Source organism: Trachypithecus francoisi, unplaced genomic scaffold (assembly GCF_009764315.1).
Source record: "Trachypithecus francoisi isolate TF-2019V2 unplaced genomic scaffold, Tfra_2.0 Lachesis_group15, whole genome shotgun sequence".
Classification (NCBI taxonomy): domain Eukaryota; kingdom Metazoa; phylum Chordata; class Mammalia; order Primates; family Cercopithecidae; genus Trachypithecus; species Trachypithecus francoisi.
In genome coordinates, this window is record NW_022681460.1 from 61,959,536 (window position 1) to 61,977,709 (window position 18,174).

General features: G+C 38.2%; 1 long non-coding RNA gene across 2 annotated transcripts in view; it reads right to left on the reverse strand.

The window, feature by feature from the left end:
• The window catches only part of LOC117097258, a 69,482-nt gene that overhangs the window by 44,037 nt on the left and 7,271 nt on the right, over window positions 1-18,174 (reverse strand). For both annotated transcript variants that reach the window (XR_004442883.1, XR_004442884.1), the window contains exon 2: window positions 2,884-3,108. This is a non-coding gene — a long non-coding RNA (uncharacterized LOC117097258). The remainder of the gene's footprint in view (window positions 1-2,883; window positions 3,109-18,174) is intronic.

Sequence of the window (18,174 nt, forward strand, 5' to 3'; positions counted from 1 at the left end):
CTAACAGTCAAGGATTTATTTAAATCCATCTTCTCCAGCTTTCAGGAGCAAAGAACTTCCCTTTTAATATATAAATTAAAAATGCAAAGACCATTTTTTTCCACATTAGGAATCTACAGTCTTGCTGGTACTCAAAAGAGATATCTCACATTTGTCTTTGCAGCCAGTTTTCACCTACAATGACTACTTAATCACTGCTCCACCTTTCTCAAGTTTTCATCCAATGTCTAACAATAACTTTTTCCAGACTCTTACTTCTCAAGTGAGCATAAACAACGCTATTAATTATTCAGTGCATGGTCAAAATAAGGCTGCGGCGTTCAACAAAAAAAAATTATTACTCTTATTTTCTAGCAAAATCAGTGATCTCCAAACCCAAAGAATGGCCCAGGGAACACAAAACAAATGCCTAACGACCATCCAAAACCAAAATAAACATTGTCTTCCCCCTGGGTCTAGGTCAGAAAAGGGAATTACCCTAGACCTCTGTCTTTGTTGAAGGCTGACTAAACACTGAACAACACGTGGTGTCTATGAAAATCACCACGGTTCACCATATTTATAATGACATCTCACTGATGGGACCTAGTGAGCAGGAAGTAGCATGTGTGTATCCTCAATACCTTGTTAAGAAATGTGCATTCCAGAGTACAGATGATAAAGTACCAGGAAATCCAGGGAGCTGTAACCACAACAAAATTTTAGGCATCTAATGTTTGAACTGTTCCTCTCAGGTCCACAGTGAAATGCATGTTGCTTTATTTTGTACATCCCATTGCTAAGAGAAAGTCACAACACTCGGTTGCGTCTTTGAACTTTGGAGGCACTCCATACTGCATTTGGATATTCTGCTCTATTTACCAGGTAGCCCGTGAGGCTGACAGTTTTGAGTGGAATCTGTACGAGTAAAGACACTAAAACTGGATTCAGTTGGGTCAGGTCCCACTGTAAGAAGCCATGTTAACTAGTCTCTATGAACTATTGTCCAGTAATCTATTATGCCATAATAAACAACCCCAAATCATAATTATTTAAAACCACAACAATCATGTCTTTAACTTACAAATTTGAAATTTGGGCAGGGCTTTGTGGAGAAGACTCATTCCTCTTCTACTATGTCTGGGCCTCAGATGAGCTAACTCAAATGGCTGGGGGACTGGAATCTTTCCATGTGATCTCTACCTATGATCTTTCCATGTTGCTCGCATTTCCCTACAGCATGATACGTTTAGGATATTTGAATTTCCCATATGGATGCTCAGGATTCTAAGCGGGAAAAGTAGAATCTGCCAGTCCTTTAAGAGGCTATCCTCAGAACCGGCTATGCATCACCTCTGCCATACTTTATTGGTTAAGCAAGTTAATAAGCTAGACCAGATTCAAGCAGAGAGGGATTAGGAAACTTTTCAGTGAGTGTTGTAAAGACTATGCAGCCATCTTTAATTTATGATAGTCAATGGATCCAATAGCACTCAAATTACCTGTGGCTGAACATGAACAGGTTTCTGTAACAACCCTATGGTAGGCCTTAAATTCAAAATCATAGCTGTGGACAAAGGCATGCCCTCCTTTTTTTTTTTTTAAAGACAGGGTCTTGCTCTGTTGCCTAGCCAGGAGTGCAGTGGCACAATCTCGGCTCACTGTAGCCTCCAACTCCCAGGCTCACACAATCCTCCCACCTCAGCTTCTGGAGTAGCTGGGACTACAGGTACTGGGCCACCAGGCCCGGCTAATTTTTGTATTTTTTTTGTAAAGATTGGGTCCCACCATGTTGCCTAGGCTGGTCTTGAACTCCTGAGCTCAAATGATCAGTCGGCCTTGGCCTCCCAAAGTGCTGGGATTACAGGCTCTCCTTAACAAGTAACTGCTCTCTTTCTGAGAAACGGTTCCTTTCTATGGCCATACCACCCTGAACACACCTGAACACATGTGATCTTGGAAGCCAAGCAGGGTGGGGCCTGACTAGTATTTGGATGGGAGAAACAGCTCCTGGCTTGTTGTTAAAATCCCGATACAGTTGAAACACATGAATACAGACACCAAATGATCAAGTGACCTGAGCATGACATCAGGTGGGTGTTATCTGATATAGTATAGACTTACTGAAGACAGGCAGGACTAAATAAGCCTTGTTTCCAAATGGGAAAGATATGTACTTTATCAGGCTTTGGCAGCTCCTGAATGTGTTCATAGTAACATGGGTGGGATCTTCACATTCCCAGAATGTCTGTATTAGTCTGTTTTCATGCTGCTAATAAAGACATACCCGAGACTGAGTGATTTATAAAGAAAAAGAGATTTAATAGACTCACAGTTCCAAATGGCTGGGAAGGCATCACAATCATGGTGGAAGGTGAAAGGCACGTCTTACATGGCAGCAGGCAAGAGAGAGAATGAGAGAACCAAGCGAAAGGGGTTTCCCCTTATAAAACCATCAGCTCTCATAAGACTTATTCACTACCACAAGAACAGTATGGGGGTAATCACCCTCCCTCCTGCTATGATTCAGTTATCTCCCACCGGGACCCTCCCACAACATGTGGGAATTATGGAAGCTACAATTCAAGATGAGATTTGGGTGGAGACACAACCAAACCATGTCAATGCCTAATCCTGCTGCATGTTAATAGTTAGCCCTCAGGACATACCTGGGCCTCATTCAGAATTCCCTCTGACCAGTTGAGAAAAAAAAAAACCTCAAGTCTGGCTTACAGATGGTTCTTCATGGCATCCTGGCACCACACAAAACTGGATCGTTAGGGCTCTGCTTTTACCATTTTGAGTGGTCTGGAAGGTCAATGGGAATGGAAACACCTTCAAGTGGAAGAACTTCAATTACCATATTCCTTACCTATTGTGTTATCTAGGGTAAATGATTCTTACCATCAAGGAGAGAGGTAGGATTGCTGATGTATGACTGGAAATAAGGAGGAGAATGTCTATCATTCAGGAAATCCTGCTGGTTCCTTCCTAGTCTGCCCACATGCAGTTGAAGGAGTGAAGGAAGTAAGTCAGCATCTTTTAAAGGCAGAATCCACAGTGCAAACTTCTCAGGGATAAATTTCAAATGAACTGTCAGCTCAAGAAACTTTCCAATAAAGGTGTTGGCTGAAAACAAAGGAAATATGAAATGAGTAGTTAAAAAAGAAATTATTGTATATCAAACATGACCTCATGAAAAGCTGTAAAAATGAAAACTATCATGAGGACCCCTATTTTTTTGTTGGTCTCTTATGTTCTTATTTTTATATAATTCCTTTTATTTTCCACTCTCCCTTCTACCTGTAATTTTATACAGGATGTGTAAGTAATATCTCAGTGCAGAGATTACAGGATACCAAAATACTGCTGAGTTATAAACTAAAAAGAGTATAAACATAAAGCAGAAATTAATGCAAGAACTGATGAGACTGTGTCATCACTTTCAAAGAGATGGTTTGTTTTTGTTTGTACAAGGAATAGATGCATTATGTTAGGCAGTAGCACTTTGAAGTTATGATGAGTTTATTTGGAACTTCAAATATCAGAAGATGGAGAGGGATGAAATGTTGCAAAGTCCAAAGGATGTAGTGGGGCACAGATGATACATTGACTCACCCAACACCAATTCTATCCCTCTCTTGGGCTTTCCTTCCTATATTGCAGTGACTGGAAATGGAATTTGCACACTAACATACCAAAGGAGCATAAACCTTATTTTAATAAATGCAAACAGTATCATCCTGTGAAAAGCAATTTGTATTCATGATTGTTCAAAACCTCTTAGCCAACAAGAAATAGAATTTAACTTCCTTAACCCAATAGAAGAATTAACCAACCACAGTAGCAAAAAATCACACCTCACGTTGAAATATAAATGCAGTCCTATTATCATATATGCTATTCCAAACTAACATAATAAACCAAGAAAAAGAAATGAGATATAAATATTTAAATAAAAAATGTATCATCATTTTCAAGTGACACATTTGCATACCAAGAAAATAATAGTAATGAAAACAATTATAATACCATTTAACATTTATTAGGCCCTTATTATGTCAGACACTTTACTAAGCTGTTTATCTATATTAAATAACTTAATGAAAATAAATGAACAAAAACTACATTTTTATCAAAAAGATAGATTCTTTAGATAAAATATTGTAAATTTTTTAAAGTCTGGCAAGTAGTTGGATGTGTGCATAACATACACAATAAAATAATGTTCCTGTAAATAATAAAATATTTTTTAAAAGAAAAAGTCTAGTTCCCAAAATGAATAAATGGATAAAAAAGCTAAGAATAACCAAATAGATAATGGATAACGCCTATATGAAGAAAATTGGAAAATATCACTGAAAGACATAAATGGACAAATGGCAAGATATGCCAATGTCCTAGAAGAAAGAATTTAATATGATACATATTTCACTTCTCCCCAAGTTTATATATATAATTCAATGCAATCTAAATCAACATAGCAAGAACATTTTTGCTAAACATTGACAAGCTGATTCTAAAATGCATGTGAAAAAAAAAGAAAAAAACAAAAAAAAGAAAAAAAAAGTAAAATGCATGTGAAAAAGTACATGTATAAAAATAACCAAGAAATTAAATGACAAAATACTAAATAAAGAAGCAGGACTTATTTTATAATAATGGCAACTAAAACAGTTTGTTATTCCACAGGGAGAAACAAATATATCAATGAGACAACTCTGGAAACAATGGAAACAAACAACCAAAAATAAACTTGCACATAAACAAAAACTCCATATATGACAAGCACAGTGTCATGAATTAAGTCAGATGGGAAAATAAAACAAAATACGATCCTAAATGCATTAAATAAACGAGTACATAAAAGAAGCCAAGTGGTTCAAAACTCAGAAAAAAAAAGAAGAATATTTTATGACATTAAGACAGGGAGAAATTTCTTAAAGAACATGTAGGAAACTCAAATCATAAAGAAAACACTACAAAATTAACATATTCCCCATGACAACGTAGGTATAAACAAGGCTAAGAAACAAGCAATAAAGATGTTTGAAACATATATAACATGCAATAACTTATTTTTTCAGAGTATATAAAAAACTCCTATACATGAAAAATTGAAAAATTAGTAGAGCATTTGAACAGCAATTCACTGAAAATGAAACTCAAATGGGCAGCAAATAAATTTTCCATCTCATTGGCCATTAGATTGGGTGCATATAAATGAGTTTTGGAAAATGGGATAGTAGCAGAAGTGATGAATGCCACTTATGGTTCTGGGAAAAGAAGGAAATAAAATGGAGGAGGAGAAAGAAAAAACATAAGAGGAGGAAGAGAGGGTAGACAAAGAGAAGGAGGAAAACAAAAAGGAAAAGAAGGAAGAGAAGTAGAAGCAGTTGTCAACTCCACTCTCTGATCCTCCCGCTAGCTTTCCCTCTGCTAAAACAAAAGCGAAGAAAATGTATTCATGATGGCAGAGCTAAATGATAAAGGACGGCCACCCCTTCCCCACCCCCTTCTTACTTGTTATGCAAGAAATTAATTGTTTAGTGTTTGTTACTACAGTATAGCCTAACCTAACCTAATATGACACTCAACCTGGTTTAGCCACATTTGCCACATCCCAGCTAATGACAACTCCATCGCTTGAAATATTAAAATAAAACACTTGATGCTATTTCCACCTCCTCTTTTTCTTTAACATCCAACATCCAATCCATCAGATAATCTTATGGTTCTGCCTTCAGAAGACATTCAGAATCTAACTTTGACAGACATCTTCTAAGTGGTCATCATCTGTCACTTGGATTATTGCAATGGTCTAACAATTATTCTCCCTGCTTCCTTACTCACTCTCCTATAGTCTAATCTCAACCCAGGAATCATAGTGAGTGTCTTGTAATGTATGGTGGAATTTCTGGAACATGATTATGTCAGCAGTGTAGTTGTTTTAAGTGTCCCAAACTTGTCTTGAAAACCAAATAGAGAAGCTAGTATAGCTGAGATGATGGGAACCACAGCCCCAAGAATGTGGGTATATCCTGGGGACAAGGTAGCTACAGCTGCAGGACATGCACGATCAACAGTTGTGGTGAGAAAGCATGAAGTGAAAGACAGCTAAATAGCTTAAAAGTCATAAAAATCAAAAAGTCGGTAAGAAATAAATGTGACCCCACTCCCCCCTCCCCGCCCACACACACACACACACACACACACACGAAAATAATTTGCCCTGAGAGGAAATCTGGGAAGAAAAAGATATCTAAAAACAATTCATGATATTGGAAAAAGTCCTCACAGCCTCAGAGTTGCAGATCAGAGCCAAAATGACACAGATGTTGGGGAAACTAACGTGGGTATGGTGGTTCTGGCCTTCAATAAAATCTCACACACTTCCCTCCAGTAGGACAAGGCCTCATTCCACTGGAAATAGCAAAACTGAAAAAGGAAGGAATCATGAGAATGAAAGGAGAGAGACAGAACGAGAGAATGTTTGAGAAGCTAAGAGAAAGGAAGTATCAGGAAGTACTTTAAGAGCAAATGCTTTTGAGTTGCTCTTGCCACCAAAAAAAAAAAAAAAAAAAGTTGCTATGTGAGATGATGGATATGTTAATTTGCTTCACTATAGTAACCATTTAACTATCTACATAATATCATGCTGTAATCTTCAATATACACAATCCAATTTTTTAAAAAAAGAATTCAGAACATATAAGAAAATATTTATCATTGTTAATGGATAATAAAAATAGAGCAAAAATAATAAATGCAAGACCTGATGCTGAGAGCACAGCCATGGATGACAAGATAGTGGACCTCACAGATGAGTGGCAGGGAAGCCTTTCTCTCCTTGTTTTTTTTTTTCTTTTTTTTTTTTTTTTTTTAAGACAGAGCCTCACTCTGTCGCCTGGGCTGGAGTGCAGCAATGGCGTGATCTCGGCTCACTGCAACCTCCGCCTCCCAGATTCAAGCAATTCTCCTGCCTCAGCCTCCTGAGTAGCTGGGATTACAGTCTCCAGCCACTACACTCAGTTAATTTTTTGTATTTGTAGTAGACACAGGGTTTCACTATGTTGGCCAGGCTGGTCTCGAACCCCTGACCTCATGATTTGCCCACCTCGGCCTCCCAAAGTGCTGGGATTATAGGCATGAGCTACTTCGCCCGCCAGGGAAACCTTTCTTAACCAGATACGGCTTAGAGAAACAAAGTGACTCGTAGAGAGAGGACATATTTTTAACCTTCCCTGATAAAAACAGAGAAAAAAATTCTTAAACTGTGCTACAAAGAAAGCTACCTTGTCTTTTCTCCTATTAAACCAGAAAGTTCCATCTTATTTTGTTCCTCGTTCAAACATCGTGGACCAGAAAAGAAAAAAAAAAACTTTGTAGCACCATACCAAATTATTACAATAAAAAGTTCAATGAGGCCTTAATAAAATTAAGAAAGAATTCATCAGTAAAATCAGGTCATAGAACAGATGAAAACTGTAATATAACATTTAAGTATTAGAGAAGAATGAAAACTTTGACAAAAACAGCACAAACAAGCAATAGAAAAAGCTCAGAACAAGTGAATAATCAGTAAAAAATTAAGAAAAAAATAAAATAATTTCACAAAAGAGGACTAAATTAGAAAAACACAAGAGCAAAATGACACCATAAAAGGTACAGTAAAGGAAATAAGAACAAACAAGGAAGAAAATTGAGGGGAAATGAAACACATTTTTTTAATGATTCAAACAAAGGTTTGGAGAATTATTTGCCTGATAGGCAGAATAATGACCCCACAAAGATGTCTACATCCTAAATCCTGAGGCCTATGAGAGTTGCTTGGAAGGCAAAAGGACTTTAGAGATGTGGTTAACCTCAGGATGTCCAGATGAAGTGATTATTCTTGATTATCCAGGTGGGTGCAATATCATTACCAGGATACTTAGAGGCAGCACGTTTAGAGTCAGAGGAGAGGTGACAATGGAAGGAAAGGTTCTAGGAATACAGGCCCTTAAGTCAGGTCATACAGACAGTTTCTAGAGGCTGGAAAAGGCATGAAACTGATTCCTCCCTGGAGCCTGCAGAAGGAACACAGCTCTGCCAACCCATTTTAGATTTCTGACTTCCAGAATTGTAAGAAAATTAATTTGCGTTGTTTTAAGCCACTAAGCTTGTGATAATTTATTCCAAACATCAGCAATAGGAAATGAATACAATGTGAGAGACATACGACATAGGAAACCTAAGGGCCAACATACATAAAATTGATGTCTTCAAAGAAGAAAATAAAAATATTGAAAAAGAAATATTTAAAATTATAATTGAAAAATATTTCCTGAAATAAAATATTAAAAAGCATAGCACACTGTGTATCAGATTTTGGGGTCTGGGTCCAGCCTATGCTGAAGTCCGAGGGGTGTGGGTGGATGAGCAGAAAGAACACTCTGGGGGCCGTAGGCAGGTAAAAGATGATTTTATTCAGCAGCAGCTCTCATCAGCAGCTTTTTCACACTAGCTGTCTACACTGCCTTTACCCCGGCTGCTTGCTGGGACTCTGTGGCTCCTGCCACCCCCACACCTGCAGCTGCATGGCCAGCTCTCCCTTGCCTTCAGAGTCAGCAGCCTCACTCTTTCTCTCTCTGGGCATCAGTGCCAGCCATGCTGTGGCTCACCTCTGTCCATCTGCAAGAAGGACAACTCTGGTTCTCTTTCTCTCTTTCTCTGGGTGCCAGTGAGCCTGCCATGTTTAGCCATGTTGAGCCAAGCCGAGCCTCAAGAGCCCCTGTACGGCGTTAGCAAGGCATTTATACCTTTTACAGACAATGGTGGCTCAGAGCCAAGTATGAACTTACACAAACAGGTTATATAACAAATGGAGGTGTGCACCTGTGCCCCAAACTCACTGAGTCAGGCAGGCCTGGATATCCACCTCGGCCTATTCCTTGACCAAAGCACATCCATGTACCTTACACTCCACCCTCTAGGCCGAGGGAGACATAGGCCTTGGACACACAGGTTTGATACACAGGTTTGGCACAAAGGCCTGACATATAAATTTTGGGCCTGATACGTACACATAGGCTTGACACATAAGCCTCACACATAAGTTCTGGGCATGCAAGCCTGATATACAGGTTTGGGCACACAGGCCCAATACATATACATAGGCTTTGATAAACTGTCCATCTATTGATGCAGATTACCATAGTTGTCACCTCCTTGGTGATTACCATTCACACGGCCCTGAGTTTAGCTTATTAGCTACTTTTCCAACACCTGGTTTTAAACCATATGGTGTCAGTACTAGGCTGTTGTCAATACTGCAGCAGCAGCAGTACTCTGGCTAGTTCTACCTGTATACCATGCCCCACCAGGAGTGAGGATATGACCTTCCTTATGGTAAAGGCTCGGGGTCTAGGGGTGCCTCAGGCCCCATGGCCTTATCTTGCATTAAGGACATAGACCCTAAAATCTCTTGTAACTCTGCTGCTAAGGGACTTGTATTCAGTGCACATTACCACTCTAAGTAGGCGTCCCACTTCACTAAAGTGGATGTCCGTACCGTCCCAGTTTGAGGGGTTGTAACCCATGAACACACCACCCTGCTGTCAGGTAAGTCATCTGCACGACGACTGCAGCCCATGCCGCCACACTCTTATGAGCCTGACGGGCACCATATACAGTTACTAACCACGTTCCCAGTCCCAGGGGGTGGTTATCCATGAACACACCCATCCTGCTATAAACTGCTTCTTTCTTAAGGAATACCAGAGCTCAGCTCCCTTCCATAGTGGGGATTAACAACCCACTGGAGCTTCCAAGCGTTCCATGCATTGCTATAGGCCCTAGCCCAAACTATCTGTGGTTACATGTACTTCTAGTGTAAATGGGCACCCTTGGTTAGAAAGGCTGTCTCAGCCTTATCATCCCAATCTGGGGCAAGAGGGGTGTTGCCGCTTCTAAATCTGCAAGAGAATTAGAAGTTAACATAACGTCATTAACAAAATCATGACACATGATGGGGCTACACATCGCTGCAGCAACACTGTAAAAGTCCATAGATGCCCTCACATGAAGGCAAACTGTTCCAGGCACTCGGTGGATTGTCTCAGTTCAGTTGTCAAATGGTCCATTAAGTACCTGACAGACAGCACAGCTGCCAAGCTATGCAAAACATCCGCCCTCAGAGTGTCCTCAGCTATGGGAGAGACATACACAGTGCGTAAGCGGAGAGCCAAGCGGCCAATGGCAAGATGCAGGGATATAGGTTTCACTTTCACTGACCAGCCTGTATAGCCATTAATAAACGCAGCTCTGCCTGAAAACTTATCCAGTTTCAGGGACCAGTAGATTGCCAAGTCCACATACAGCTCTGGTTGTCTGGTGCCCCACACAAGCCAGGCATCTCGGCCAGTTCTCTTATCAATCAGAAAAGACTTTACATTTCCACCAACTGCAGCAGGTACTTTTTGAACTGGAACTCTTGGGCAGGACCAGGTTGCTCAGCAATGTCCTCCCCAATGACTTGCATTAAGTTTGTACATGACTACAGACATTACTTACTTCACTCCTACAACTCAGTGGGGGCACAGGGACCATAGGAAGTGTGCTCCACCACCGTAGAGGGGCTCTGGGCCCATCCTTGAGGCCCAACAGCTGCTCTTGCTCTACTTTCTGACGGGTCACTGGGCGAGCCTGCAACGGAGGTTCTTCCTCCTTCTGTGCTGTGTCCCGCGGGGATTGGGCATGCACTTCCCACAGCACAGTCACAAACGCCCATCTGACTCTGCGGCAAAGGCATACTTCTCGGTGCTGGGCACTTCCAGGTGCTTCAGCTCCTTCTCCACACTCACGAGAGAACGCTCCACCACCTCCCACGTTTCCACTGGGGCCCATCCAAGCAGCTCCACTGCCACCAGGTACCACAGCTCTTGCTGCAGCCACATAGCCGACCCGGGAGTTCTCAGGGGCTGAAGACCCACTCACCTCATCCCATCCTCATGGCCAATTGTCAGATCCTGGGGTAGAGGTCCAGCCCATGCTGAAGTCCGAGGGGAGTGGGTGGATGAGCAGAAAGAACACTCTGGGGGCCGTAGGCAGGTCAAAGATGATTTTATTCAGCAGCAGCTCTCATCAGCAGCTTTCTCACACTAGCTCTCTACACTATTCGCCTTTATCTCAGCTGTTTGCTCGCGCTCTGTGGCACCTGCTGCCCCCACGCCTGCAGCTGCATGACCAGCTCTCCCTCGCCTTCAGGGTCAGCAGCTTTACTCTTTCTCTCTCTTGGCACCAGCGCAAGCCATGCTGTGGCTCACCTCTGTCCCTAAGACAGACAGCTCTGGTTGTCTCTCCCTTTCTCTGGATGCCAGCACACCCATCATGTTCAGCCACGTTGAGCTGAGCCTATTCGGAAGAGCCCCTGTACAGCATTAGCAGGGCAATTATACCTTTTACAGACAATAGTGACTCAGAGCCAAGTATGAACTTACACAAACAGGTTATATAATAAGTGGAGGTATGTGCCTGTGCACCAAACTCGCTGAGTCATGTAGGCCTGGATATCCGCCTCCGCCTATTCCTTGACCAAAGCACATCCATGTACCTTACACTGTGTATCTGAGAAAATTGACCAAAATTATGAACATCATGTCATATTCTAAGTAATAATTATTATATTCTTAAAATGAGTTGGAAAATCCCTATGGTATCCAGACAAGAAGTTAAAATCACTTACGAGGAAACAACTATCAGATTGATGTAAGAATTCTCAATAGCAACATTTATGTTAGAAAAAGAATGTAGCCTTTTAAAAAATAATTTAATGAGAAGAAAATATGAGATGAGAATTTTATGTCCAGCCAAAGTCTTCTTCAAAATAAAAGCCACAGACAGCTATAAATATGCAAGACGTCAAGGGATGTCATTCCCATAATTACTTCCTGACAAATCTACCAAAAAACCAAAATCTACCAAACACACGTTTGTTAAAGGTTTAGGAAATATTTAACTTAGTGGAACTAAGGTTATAAGATGGATCGCTTCTCGGCCTTTTGGCTAAGATCAAGTGTAGGTTATAAGATGGAAAACTGGTGAAAAAATAATCTGTACTTTTTATATATTCAAATATTAACACTAACAAAAATACAAGGTAGGAATAATGGATAGTGAAATAAACTTTTCCCATCTGCATTAACGGGAGGTAAATATTACTTGAAGCTAACAAATGAAGTAGTACATGCTTAAGCATATTTAAGACTTAAAATACATCTAACAGTTAACAATATATAGTAAATTAATAAATGAGGTAGAAGCATGAGTAATTTGTGATGTAATGATGAATATTAAGATAACGCTAGTGACTAAACTTGGAAGGTAGGGGCAAAAGTGAGGGACTAACTTTAGTCTTATTTGTAATAAGAAAGTCAACACAGAGTACGTTAAAAAGTGGTGATTAAGTAACGGTTTTAACAGTACAAATTAAACTACAAGATCTAAAAGCCAAAACTTCCTAAACACCAAAAGAAATACTGATAGCAAGATGAAACAAAGCCAAACACATAATTGAAAGAATTTAAGTAGAAATAATGAACCATATAGAAAATGTATCGTAAAACAGAATAACAAACTGAGACCAAAAATATAAATCACTAAGTAAATGTAAACTAGATTAAAATTGGCTGGGCTTGGTAGCTCACACCTGCAATCCCAGCAGTTTGGGAAGGCTGAGGCAAGTGGATTGCTTGAGCTCAAGGGTTTGAGACCAGCCAGAGCAACATGGGGAAACTCCATCCTACAAAAAATATATATATTATATATAATAATTTTATATATAATATAATAAAATATACATATAAATATATATTATATATATTTATATATATATAAAATTATTAGCTGAGTGTGGTGGCGTGCACCTGTGATCCTAGCTACTTGGGAGGCTAAGGAGGGAAGATCACTTGAGCCTAGGAGATGGAGGCTGCAGTGAGCCTTAATCTTGCCGCTGCACTTCAGGCTGGGCAACAGAGTGAGACCATGTCTCAAAAAACAAACAAACAAAAACCTAGCTTAAATTACCTGCTAAAAAATTCAGATTACGAATACAGCCAAACACAATTCTTTCTTCATACTAAAACAAAAGTGCTACGAGCTATATTTCAAAAAAGCACGTGATATAATAATGTCTACCAAAAAACACAACAGTTCAAATCCCCTAATTCACTCCACAAGCAACCTCTCTTCCAGTTTTTATTATCATATATTTGATTTGCTTATTCTTAAATCCATATAAATAGAATCATTTGGGTCTGATTTCTCTCAATATAATCTTTTTAGATTTATCAACATTGTGTGTTTCAAAATCATGTACATATTACAAATAATTATTTACTTTAAATATTACTTTTTAAAATATGAACTAAAATGGAGGTCAAGGAGGGTTTTTCTCACCAACATAAATGTCTGGCACCATATGTTTAAAAGATATTCCTTTCCTCCATTGATTCCCACTGGTCACTCTGTTGAAATGTATTTAACTGGTAAGGTGTGGTTCTACTTCTGGGTTGTCTAGTCTGTGTCATTGACTATTTATTATTCTTAAGCAAATACCATAATGTCTTGATTATTATATCTTTTACAGGAACTTTTAAATCAGGAAGTTTTAAATCAGATTTTATATATAAGTCTTCAAACTCTTTCCTCTTTTCCAAGATGGATGTGTCTACTACAGGTATTTACGTTTACTGAAGTTTATAAAAATTGCAATAGAAATAAAATACAGATTCTTTTCCAAAATTGACTTTGTATCCTTAGGCCTTACCAAAGAAACTTACTGATTCTAGTAGTTTGGGGTTTTTTTCTTAAAATGTACTATGTTCATAATCACATAATCTGCAAATAACACATTGTTTCTTTCCAATTCTTATACCTTGTAATTTTTCATCATTTATTGCCCTAAGTAGGATCTCTAGTACAATAGTGAATAGAACTGGTAAGAGTACATTTCCTTGCCTCCTTCCTGATCTTAGAGGGAAAGCATTTACTACTTCACCATTAAATATGCTATTTACTGTAAGTTTGATATAAAGTTTCCTAATCAAATTGAGGAAATTATTTATTTGTTCTTATTTGCTAAGAGTTTTTAACATGAACAGGAGCTGAATTTCATCAAACACATTTCCCCAATTTATTTAGGCAATCATTTGTTTTATTATTCTTCATTCTGATAATACGGAGAATGATATTGATTGATTTCCTTATGTTAAATCAACCTTGAATTCCTGACACAAATCCAACTTTTATGATTTTCATGACCCTTTTAATTTATTGACAAATTATATATAAATAACTTTGTTAAGAATTTTTTGTCTGCGTTTAAATGAGTACTATTGACCTATAATTGTCTTTTCTTAAAATGTAATGGTCCTCTTTGAGTCAAAAGCAGTGTTATTCTAGGCCAGGCATGGCGGGTCATGCCTGGTAATCACAACACTTTGGGAGGCCGAGGCGGGTGGATCACTCGAGGTCAGGAGTTCGAGACCAGCCTGGTCAACATGGTGAAACTGTCTCCACTAAAAATACAAAAATTAGCCAGGTGTGGTGGCATGCACCTGTAATCTCAGCTACTTGGGAGGCTGAGGCAGGAGAATTGCTTGAACCTGGGAGAGGGAGGTTGCAGTCAGCCTAGATCGTGCCATTGCACTACAGCCTGGGCAATAGAGCAAGGCTCCATCTCAAAAAAAAAAAAAAAAAAAAAAAAAGCCGGGTATTCTAGACTCATAAAATGAGCTGGGAAGTGTTCTGCCTTTTATTTTCTGATACCACTCATACAAGTTTGTAATTATGTCTTTCTTTAGTGTCTGTAAAATTCATCATAATGCTATCTGAGCAGAGTTTTCTTGGTGAAAAATTTTTAATTACAAATAAAATTTTTTATAAAATATCAGGAGATTCAAGTGTTTATTACTTTTCCTAACATTAGTTAAGTTTGTGTCTTTCATTTTGTCAATTTTATAAGCTGTCAAATTTATTGAAAAAAGACATTATACGCCTTAATTGTTCTTTTAATTGCTGTAGATCTGAGATGCTATCCCTAATTTTCCTCTTAATTTCAGCAATTGTGTTTCCTCTCATTTTCTAATTAAGTCTTGATAGAGGTTTATCAATATTATTCATGAGTTTTAAAAACTTGTTTTTGGTTTTGTTGGTCTTCTCTATTGTTTTTTTCTCTTTCCTAGGTTCCCTTTCTAAACTTTATTATTTCTTTCCTTCTTACTTCTGGTTTGTTTTGCTCTTCTTTTTCTAGCATTTTGAGGTATAAGCTTATTTCATTTATTTTGTATTATTTTAAATTTCTAATCATTTTGGCCTGATAATTTTTCCTGCTTTTGTTAGAAAAAGGGAAGAGAAGTTAGGACTGAAAAGCAGAAATAACATGGACATTTTCACAATGTTTAAAATGTTGGGCACTGCAGCAAAGGTGAAAGTGCAGCCCAACTGACTCTGGACTCTTACAAAATCACTAAAAAATATAATATCTAAAATAAAAACATACATTAAGTTTAACACACTAAAGAACACTGTAGGAAAAAATAGCAGTAAACTTAAAGACAGGTTGAATGACATAAATTATTCCAAATAGAGTTAAAAATTTTGTTTGCTTGGGTGTTGTAATATTAGAAAAGTAGACTTTAATACAAAAAATGTCACTAGCAATAAAGGAAATTGCATAATGCTATAATCAACAAATCCAATTGTGTGGATAAATGTGTAATTCAATATCTTGGATAATAAAAGTTAGATAGATTTTTTTTTTTTTGAGAGGGAGTCTCGATCTGTTGCCAGGCTGGAGTGCAGTGGCATGTTCTGTGCTCACTGCAACCTCCGCCTCCCGGGTTAATGCAATTCTCCTGCCTCAGCCTCCCGAGAAGCTGGGACTACAGGCACTTGCCACCACCCGCAGCTAATTTTTGTATTTTTAGTAGAGATGGGATTTCACCATGTTGGACAGGATGGTCTCGATCTCTTAACCTCATGATCCGCCTGCAGTGGCCTCCCAAAGTACTGAGATTACAGTCATGAGTCACCGCGCCCAGCCGTCAGATGGTATTTTTAGGTGTTGATAATGGAACTGAAAAAATATATCAAAAAACAATCATATAGAAAACATTATTTTATCAAAAAGCAGTAAGACTTATAATTAATAACAAATTAAAAAACAAAAAAGTCTCTTGCAGCTAAAAATTCTTTTTTCCAAGGGAAAGATATACTAAAATTGTAATTGCTAGAAAAAATACTACATACTTTAATCCTTAAGAAAGCATCTGAACAATCCTCAGTAAAAAATTTATAAACTCAAATATTTATAACATTAAACATGAAAAATTATATTGTTCACAGCTTCGCTATTATCTTTTACTTTTTGATTGATGTATCCTGGGCTAAGAGAGATTTATTAAAATTTTCCATTGCTAATGTATTTCTATTTCTCTTGCTTTTTTTTGATAATTTCTGCTATATTAAAATTTACACTGTTATTTAAACTTATTATTTTGAATTTTGTTCATTATAAAGTAGCCTTCTTTGTTTTAATAAATGTTTGAAATAATGCAAAGTTTGAGGGCTCTCCTTTCTTTTCAATGAATTTCCTGTTACACATTTCTCAACTTCTTCTTTTTAACTTTTCTGTATCATTTGTTTCAAGCATGTCTCTAGTATATTATATGGACTGGTTTTACTGTAATCTAACCGAAAAATCTCTTTTTGTGATAAGAGTAATAAGCCTATTTATTTTATGATGAGTGATAACCCGACATATTAGTATATGAGCCCTGTTTAAGTCTCAATTCTGTCATATAATTTATACTGTTTACTAATTAAATTTGAGATTTAATAAAATTAGAAATAATAAAAATTTGTTTCTAGTGTTTTCCCTTCCTCTTCTCCTTCAACACCTAAGTCCCTTCAATATTAGTAGCCTTCTTAGTGTTTACCTTTGTACTAAAATATTGTTAAGTATTTACTAGTTAACAATGTCTTGATTTCTCACTTTAAATAATATCTTTTGACTTCCTGCTATTGTTTAGGAAGACATTTGTGAGCTTATTCCATTTTTCTACCCTCTCTCATTTTCCCCTAAATTTCTGTTAGCTCAATTATTTCTACATCATCAAAGCACATAATATATACAGACTTAAGATGGTTCAAATCAACAACTTTTTTATTTTATGGTGGTGTGAAATCATCACAGTTTTGACATGTCAAAATGTGAATTCTGATATTTTCCAAGACCTGCAGTATGTGGCATGATACTCTCTTGCAATAGTGAGCAGCAGCAGCAAGCCGTGGTTCCCAGTCAGCCACTCCATCACCAGGGCAAACAACTGATACTCTACAATGCACTGTGTTGCCAGCATATTTTTGACATCGTGTTTTGTGTTTTTGCATCCCATTGTGTCTACAAAATGCCCATCTGTCTTACTGTGTTTAGTGTTGCTGTAAAGGAACACCTGAGGCTGGGTAACTTATAAAGAAGAGAGATTTGTTTGGCTCACAGTTCTGCAGACTGTACAAAAAGCATGAACCAGCATCTGCCTCTGGTGAGGGCCTCAGGCTGCTTCCACTCATGGCAGAAGGAGAGGGGGAGCCGGCATGGGCAGAAATCATATGGCAAGAGAGGAAGCAGGAGGTGGGGAGGTGTCCAGCTCTTTTTAACAACCAGCTCTCATGGAAAGTAATAGCATGAAAATTCACTCACTCCCAACAAGGGGAGGTATAAATCTATTCATGAAGGGTTTGCCCCATGACCCAAACCCTTCTCATTAACCATGAGTATTATTCTATGTTATGTGCAAATGTTTATAGCAAATCCTGGGTAGTTCCAACACTTTCAAAGGCATCATGACTTTTATAATGTGAAAGTCAGTGGTGAAGCAACAAGTGCCAATACTCAAGGTACTGAAGCTTTTAGGGAAAAGCTGCATAGGATAATGTGGCTGAGAAATATTTGCCAGAGTAAATATTTAATGTTGATGAAACGGATTGTTCTGGAAGTGTATGCAGAGCATACTATACTACTCTGTTTTGCATTGCTATAAAGGAATACCTGAGACTGGGTAATTTATAAAGAAGAGAGGTTTACTTGGCTCATTTGGTTCTGCAGGAGACACAAGCATGGCACCAGCATCTGCTTTTCTTCTGGTGAGGCCT